The sequence below is a fragment of the Salvia hispanica genome, chromosome 6, assembly GCF_029641045.1.
Source record: "Salvia hispanica isolate PSC_SH4W2 chromosome 6, Shi_PSC_v1, whole genome shotgun sequence".
NCBI classification, from domain to species: Eukaryota; Viridiplantae; Streptophyta; class Magnoliopsida; order Lamiales; family Lamiaceae; genus Salvia; species Salvia hispanica.
In genome coordinates, this window is record NC_142697.1 from 32,939,736 (window position 1) to 32,948,151 (window position 8,416).

At 48.3% G+C, this 8,416-nt stretch overlaps 1 pseudogene; it reads right to left on the reverse strand.

Moving 5' to 3' along the window:
* Window positions 1-1,652: 1,652 nt before the first annotated feature.
* On the reverse strand, window positions 1,653-6,057 carry LOC148923616 (uncharacterized; annotated as a pseudogene).
* Between the last annotated feature and the right edge of the window lie 2,359 nt (window positions 6,058-8,416).

Genomic DNA, 8,416 nt, shown 5'->3' on the forward strand with positions numbered 1-8,416 from the left:
CGCTCACCTGTCGCCGGAGCGCCATAGCCGCCGCCTCTGCTTCATCTCCCTTTCTTTCTTCCTCGGCGGTATCGCCGCCATCCGCCCCGCCTCGACACCAATTGAAACCTCGCCGCTGCTACCTACCCATCGCCGACCTCTGGGCTCGTAAGCGAGCCTCTGTCGGAGCTGTCGAGCCGCCATCGGAGAGGAGAAGACCTCGCTTCTCTCCGTTTCACCCCTTCTGCCCAGCGCTCCATCCTCGGCGATTCCGGCAGCAGAGAGGAGGCATCGCCTCCTTCTCCCTCTCTCGGCCGTGGCTTGCAGCTGTTCCGCAGAGCTCCTCGGAGTCCCGCCGTTGCCGGTCAACTCTACGATTAAGCTAAGCCTTCTCTAGTCCCTACCTCTTAGTGGCTTTTATGTTGAGTTCTTGGAGTAGTAACTATGTTAGATTGTTATGTGATTAATGGGGATTCCTTGAACTTGTTGGGATTTATTTGGTTGCTCACTAGAAAGAGCTTAACTCTTTTTAAAAAAAGAAACTTGCTACTGAACTATAGCATAAGGGCAGCCTATCGTGCTTGTGTTATATTGATTGTGATTCCTAAGTTTTGGTGACTCTATATGATGGCATGAAAAATGATTGGGAGGAAGGGTGGAGGTGTATTACCTCTGGAAATCGAAGGAGTGGCTGACTTGCTGCTGCTCACTACTTGCTCTGCCCTCTAACTCTCTGTTTTTGCTGAATTTTGAAGTGTGTGTGCAAGGAGTTGGTGTGTGGTGTGGAGGGGGCTTTTTATAGGCTGAAATCTTGAGGTACTATGGGGGATTAATTGGGGTTGTTACACTATTTTGTTCCCATCTTACAAAGAATCCCCTTTGACTATGATTCTGCAGTAGGATATACTTGAGAGATGGCTTTATTTGAGTACTTAGTACATGGATATTAATTGATACTTGTTTGTTGTGGCTGGTGAGAAAACAGGTGTTGCATTGGCGTGACAGATTGCAGGCTGGACTGCCCTTTTTGGGTAAGTCTTTGGTCTCCCAACTAAAGAGGTGTTGTCTCCTTCCTTATGGTAGAAGTTCCCTTAGTTTTCTTTTGTTCTATAGTAGCTAAAGCTGGTTTCTACTTGTAGGTTGGGAGGAGACTGGCCGCCGAGCTGCTGCCCGGGGCGGATTGATGCTTCGGGCTCCACGGCTGATCGGCTACAGCCGTGAACTCTCGGCCCGGAGGAGAGACCGATTCTATTCGATTAATGCACATTTTATCCTTTCCTTTTCTTGTCTCCTTTATTTGAGGACTTGCTCCATGTAACATATATATATATATATATATATATATTTTTGTTGTTCATTAGTTAATTTTGTTCTATGTATTGAAGCATTTGAACGTTAGTTGCTCGTTAATTGTTTTCGAAATTTCTATTCGCAAATTCGTGATATTTTACAATGCAAAGTCCAATTGTTTAGTTCATTTGATTACTTTAGCTTTTACTTGCAACTAAAAAGAATTAAATCTCATAACAAGGGCTCGAGTTCCAATAACCCTTCTTGGAAAGAGAACTTACATCTTTAGTTCGACAAAAACAAAACGAAAGAAAAGAATTAAGGGTGCGGGTATTACATTCTACCCTCCTTAACAAAAATTTCGTCCCGAAATTTTGCTTATGCTACTCAAAAAGCTCTGGGTACTTTTCCTTCATCTTGTCTTCCAATTCCCACGTAGCTTCCTCGTAGCCGTGATGCTTCCATAAAACTTTCACTGTTACAATAGACTTATTCCTCAATTCCTTGACCTTCCTATCCAAGATTGCCTCTGGCTTCTCTTCATAGCTTAAGTCTGGTTCCAAAACCATCTCCTCTTGGTGGACTATGTGTTTTGGGTCGAACACATATTTCCTCAATTGAGATACGTGAAAAACATTGTGCACGTTCCCGAAACTCAGCGGGAGCGCCAATCTGTACGCCACAGGACCGACTTCTTCTAGAATCTCGTAGGGTCCGATGAAACGTGGTCTTAGCTTGCCCTTGACGCCAAATCTCGAAATCCCTTTAGACGGAGATACTTTTAGAAAAACTTTGTCTCCCGCCTTGAACTGCAGGTCGGTTCGGCGAGCATCTGCGTAAGACTTTTGCCTATCTTGAGCTTCCTTGATTCTCTCACGGATCTGGCGGACGATCTCTATCATTTCCTCTACAGAATCCGGTCCAAGCGTCTTTCTCTCACCGACCTCGTCCCAGTAAAGCGGTGATCTACATTTTCTCCCATACAGTGCTTCATATGGGGCCATGGTTATGGTTGCCTGATAACTGTTGTTGTAAGCAAACTCTATAAGTGGCAATACTGGCTCCCATTTTCCTCCGCGGTCGAGCACTACGGCCCTCAACATATCTTCTAAGGTTTGGATTGTCCTCTCAGACTGCCCATCAGTCTGTGGATGGAATGCCGTACTGAAATTCAACCTGGTGCCTAGCTCTTGCTGCAGGCTTATCCAAAACCTAGAAGTAAATTTTGGGTCACGGTCTGATCCGATCCGTAAGTGATACGAAATGGTACAAAGTGGGCGCTCTTGGTGAGGCAATCTATAATCACCCAAATAGCAGTATTCCCTCGTTGTGACTTTGGCAATCCTGTCACGAAATCCATTGCAATGTGCTCCCATTTCCACTCGGGAATTTCCAGGGGTTGCAATTTTTCATAGGGTCGTTGATGTAGAGCCTTCACTTGTTGACATGCTAGGCACCTTTCTACAAACGACGCTATGCTCCTCTTCATGCCATCCCACCAAAAATGCTTCTTCATATCTTGATACATTTTCGTACCTCCTGGGTGGGCGGTGTAGGGTGTCTCATGCGCCTCGCTCATGATCTCATCTCTGAGAGCCTCGTCATTGGGCACACATAATCTCCCTTCAAACGTGAGGGCGTTATCTGCTTCTTCGCGGTAACTCACCTCTTTTCCCATCCTCACTTTAAGTCGAATTTTCTCTAATGCTTCATCACTCCTCTGAGCCTCAACAATTCTGGCTCTTAAGTCTGGCTCAATCGCTAGAGTGGCGATTCTACTTTCCACCGTCTCTGGTGCTCTCACTACCTCCAATCGCATCTTAGCGAATTCCCGTATGAGTTCCTCACTTTGTGTAAGGAAGGTGGCCACTTGGGGTGTAGTTTTCCTGCTCAAGGCATCTGCCACTACATTCGCCTTGCCTGGGTGGTAATTTATACCACAGTCATAATCCTTGACTAATTCGAGCCATCTACGTTGTCGCATATTTAAATCCTTCTGCTCGAAAAAGTACTTAAGGCTCTTGTGGTCCGTGAAGATCTCACATCGAACTCCGTAGAGATGATGTCTCCAAATCTTCAAGGCATGTACCACTGCCGCTAGTTCCAAATCATGAGTGGGGTAATTCAGCTCGTGTGGCCTGAGTTGGCGTGACGCGTATGCGATCACCTTGCCATTCTGCATCAATACGCATCCAAGTCCGACTTTTGAAGCATCGGTGTACACTACATAGCCTGCTTCTGGTGCTGGTACGGCTAGGACTGGTGCGGTGGTCAACTTTTCTTTTAATAGTTGGAAACTTGCTTCGCACTCCGGCGTCCAATTGACCTTAGCTCCTTTCTTGAGCTGTTGAGTCAATGGTCGAGCTATTTTTGAAAATCCTTCAATAAACCTCCGATAATAACCAGCCAAACCAAAGAAACTTCGAATCTCATTAGGTGTTGTTGGTGACTGCCAACGTTGTACTGCTTCCACTTTTGCATGGTCCACTCGGATCCCTTCTGCCGTTACTATGTGTCCTAGGAAGTTCACCTCGTTGAGCCAGAACTCACATTTGCTAAACTTAGCATAGAGCTTCTCGGCTCTCAACGTCTCTAAGGTGGTTCTCAGATGTTCCTCGTGTTCCTTCTCGTTCTTCGAGTAGATGAGTACATCATCTATAAAGACTAGGACGAACTTGTCCAAGTATGGGTGGAACACGCGGTTCATTAAGTCCATGAACACTGCCGGGGCATTTGTGAGCCCGAAAGGCATCACTGTGAATTCGTAATGGCCGTATCTGGTGCGGAATGCTGTCTTGGGTACATCGTCATGTCGGACCTTCAGTTGGTGATAGCCTGATCTCAAGTCCATTTTTGAGAATACACCGGCCCCTCGAAGTTGGTCAAAAAGGTCATCAATCCTCGGTAGAGGATACATGTTCTTGAGCGTCAGCTTGTTCAACTCTCGGTAGTCGATACACATTCTCAGTGTTCCGTCCTTCTTCTTTACGAAGAGCACTGGTGCGCCCCATGGTGACACACTGGGTCGTATGAAGCCTAGGTCTAGTAGTTCCTGTAACTGTATCTTGAGTTCTTCTAACTCTTAGGCGCCATTCTGTATGGTGCCTTCGATACTGGGGCCGATCCTGGTTCGAGATCGATTGTGAATTCTAATTGCCTGTCTGGCGGCAATCCCGGTAGTGCGTCTGGGAAGACATCTGGGAATTCTCGTACCACTGCTACATCTTCAATCTTACGGTCCTCTTTCTCTTCTCCATTCAGGTAAACGAGGTATGCAGGGTATCCTTTCCTTATCATAGTGGTTGCTTGTAGTGCAGAAATTATGGACTTCCGTCGCCTCATGGAGATTCCGTGGAAGATTGTGGGTTCCTCCCCAGGGAATTGCAGCGAGATCTGCCTCTCCTTACAAAGAATGGTAGCGTAGTTTTCGGCTAACCAATCCATTCCCAATATGATGTCGACGCTCCACATCAACATCACATGCAAATTGTGAGCCACTAACTTAAGGTTTCCCATAGTGAATTCTACGTTTGAGCAAGTTCGTGAGATATCTATAAGGCCTCCTACGGGTGAGGACACCCTCATCTTATGTTCGATTGCATCAGTAGGTAGTTCTAAAGTATCCACGCAAGGCGCTGATATGAACGAGTGTGATGCACCCGTATCAAACAAAATGGCAATAGGTATGTTAAGGAGAGTTCCCATACCTGCCAGATTGCCCTGCTCCTGGTTCCCTGGCTCCGTCTTAGGCTGCCTCTGTCTCAGTGCAAAAGCTCTGGCCTGAGCGGGAAGCCTCTGCCGTAACTGCCGCTGGTGTTGTGGAGCTTGGGGTAGGGCCGCTTTTCCTTTCGGCTCAGCTTGAAGTGCCCGCAGTTGTGGACGCTGCCCCTGATAGTTCTGCCCCCCTCTGACTCCAGCGTTCCTATCCGGGCATTCTCTGGAGAAATGTCCACCCTTGCCACAGTAGAAGCACCTATCCGTCCCAGCCTTGCACTCCCCATGATGATTCCTTGAGCACTTAGCACAGGGAGGGGCTCTAGTTCGGTACTCCACCACCTGATTCGGTGCGGCTTGCTTTCCACCATTCTGTGGTGGCCTCAGAGCAACTTGCTGCCTTTTAGTCTCATTTGGGGCACGATCTCCATCCCACATCCTTTTCTCTCGGAAGTTGTGCTGTTGTTGAGGTGGTGTTGCGGCAACAGGCACAATTGACCTCTCTTTGGGCATGGTTGCCTCAATATCCAAAGCTCGACTCAGTGATTCGGGGTATGATAACCCTCCAAGGCTTGCCAAGGCCATCCTTATTTCGGACCTCAGACCGGCACAAAACTTATCAGCCATCTTCTCATTAGTGTCGACTTGGCCAGGCGCATAGCGAGACATGTCGCAGAACATTCTGTCATACTCAGTAACGGACATCCGTCCTTGTTTCAGGTTATAGAACTCCACTTCCTTGCTCTTTCGGTAACTCTTTGGAATATACTTATCATACATCCCAGTCTTGAATTCATTCCAAGTCATCAGAGCCAGCTGCTCTGGAGTCATAGTTTTCTTCCGTGCCTCCCACCAGAAATCAGCTGATCCTGTCAGTTGGAAGGTCACACAAGTCACGCGTTCCTGGTCATTGCAGTGCAGGAAGTTGAAGATACGCTCCATGGCACGTATCCAGTTCTCGGCCGTAGCCGGATCCCCTAAGCCATTGAACACTGGGGGGTTCTGTCTCAGAAAAAGTTCCTCTACTCGCCGCTCCTGTGGAGGTGGAGGCGGCGGAGGAGGTGGTGGGGTCATCCCTCTTCCCGCTCCATTTCCTCGTGGTACATTTTGTGGCACCTCGCCATTCCTTCTTGGCCGTCCCGCACGTCTCCTTGGTGGCATTCTGTTCTAAGGATAACAAGGTTAACATGGATTTATACTCGTCGAATGTCATGATCGTACGCATTAGGTTCATTAAATGCACCATTCTTTTGAACATAAGGAGTAAAAATAACAAATATCGAATAACATAGCCAAGAAACATCACATTTCATAAGTCAAGGGAAAAAATTGCCTCTAGAGAGGACTTAATATCTGATACATGTGAGGGCAATAAGGAAAATAAGAAAGCTCCTACAACGTTCGATACATGGGATAAGAAAACATGATGCTAAGCTACTACGATAAACACGCGTGTTGATCGCTATCAGTCCTACTCAGAGTCGCTGCTGATCCACATCGGGTCGCCATGACTAGTCCCCTGATGGAACGCCTCGGTCGGAGGCACCGGCTCCTCGGGGTGCTCCGGCACTGCCACAGGCTCTGGTGGCTCTGGGGCTGCCACTGGTGCAATGGGAATGTCGGTCCCAGCGGCCCAATCCCTGCGCAACCGCCATGTACGGTTGTACAGCTCATTGAAGGAAGCCAAGTCCACCGGGTGGAGGAACAGCTGTAGTACCTCCGGGTGGGGCTCCACTGGAGGTGGAGGTATCTCTGGTGGTGGTCCGGCCGGTGGTGGGGGAACGAACTCCAACCCCAAATCAGCGAGGCCGCCAATCTGTGGCTCCTCCTCAGCGGGGCCATCCTCCCTCATCTCGCTCCACTCCAAAACCTCCTCGGGCTCCTCATCCGGGTCCTCTCCCTCGAAGTCCTCCTCACTGACCTCATCGTCGTCTACGCCCTCCTCCTCTGAGTTCTTGTCGTCATCCTCATCTGCCCCGCAGCTCCCCATAGACCCGGTCTCATCACTCGAGTCGGGCGTAACCTCTACTCGGCCCCTCTCGCGGGCGGGAGCTCGAGACGACTGCCCCTCCTCGAATACTCCGCCTGCACCCCGCATGAGGGCCAAGGGTGGCAACCTGCGGAATCTCTCGCTCCCGGGCGCCTGCGTCTCTGGTGGGGGCCCATCACCGAAGTGGAAGCACCCTGCTGAGACCGCGCTCAGGAAACCGGGCATATCCCCAATAGGCTCATACGTGGGAGGTGGGGACGACGTGTACAACTCGGCAGTGGCCGTCATCCAACTCTGCCACTCCTCGGGAAACAAACCGGCGAGCCTCATGATACCCTCGTAGGGCTTCACCCCATGACAGTTGGCCTCGTCCCATAACTTCGCGTAGTGAGCTACGAACTCTGCCAGCGTATCCCCATGGCAGCGGCGGTAGGACCGGTAATAGCGAATCACTGCCTCGGAATCCGCGCCAGCTCGGAGCGGCCTACGATGGGTGTAGTGTTGTCGTGCCATCTGTACAAAAGAATGGGCTCTCAAAAACGCGAAAAGAGAAAATAAAGTATAGAAGTAAGATGTATAGTGAAATATATAGTACTAGCCGTCGTATCGATAACCTATTAGGGTTTTTCTCCGATAGGGTAGATCGTATTAGTATTCGCTTTGAGTGACACGTGGGTCCTCATGTAATACAGTACGCCGTAGTTCGCCGTAGTTCGCATTTAAGGTTCTATTTTTCAAGACAAGTTAGGGGGTTCGCCCTATCTTGCATCTTTCCGTTGATTTCATCGTTCTTGGAAGCGGTGCAAGAGTTGTCATTCACGACTATTCGTTCATAGGTACTCTAGCCTAATGTACCTCCTTAGGCGCTCTAGGTTTGCATGCATAGACCCAGATGTGAGTTATTAACACTATTACCATAAGTCCAAAGGTCACATAGCTGGTCATGCATAGCTCATTACACTTAGTGTCCAAAAAGCAACTCATAACGTTTCACGAAAACACATTTTTTTTCAAAGAGATTGCACAGCTTTTGCATGACTAAAACATTACTATACATTTTTTTTTGAAACTTTTTCAAGAAATATAGGTATTTACCTCCTTTGCTGCGGTTGAACGTGACGAGTCGAGGTGTTGGGTCCTTTAACTTTCCATTTAAGTCACATTCTAGCCTAGTACTATCATTCTAGACTAAGGCTTGAAAGAAGGTTCTTGCGTCCAGAGCGAAAGAACGGTGCTCTGATACCACTCTGTCACGACCACAACTCCCTAGTGCTAGTGAGCGTAGCTATTTCGCGACTAAACAATTCTCAATAATCAAGGGACAACATAGAAAGGATGAAATCACTTAAATCAACAGTATCAAAGGCATATGGGTACATAGTCAAAACGTGTTCAGAGTATCAAGACTAAGTTCATAGCTTTCTAGCACATAACTCTAGATTT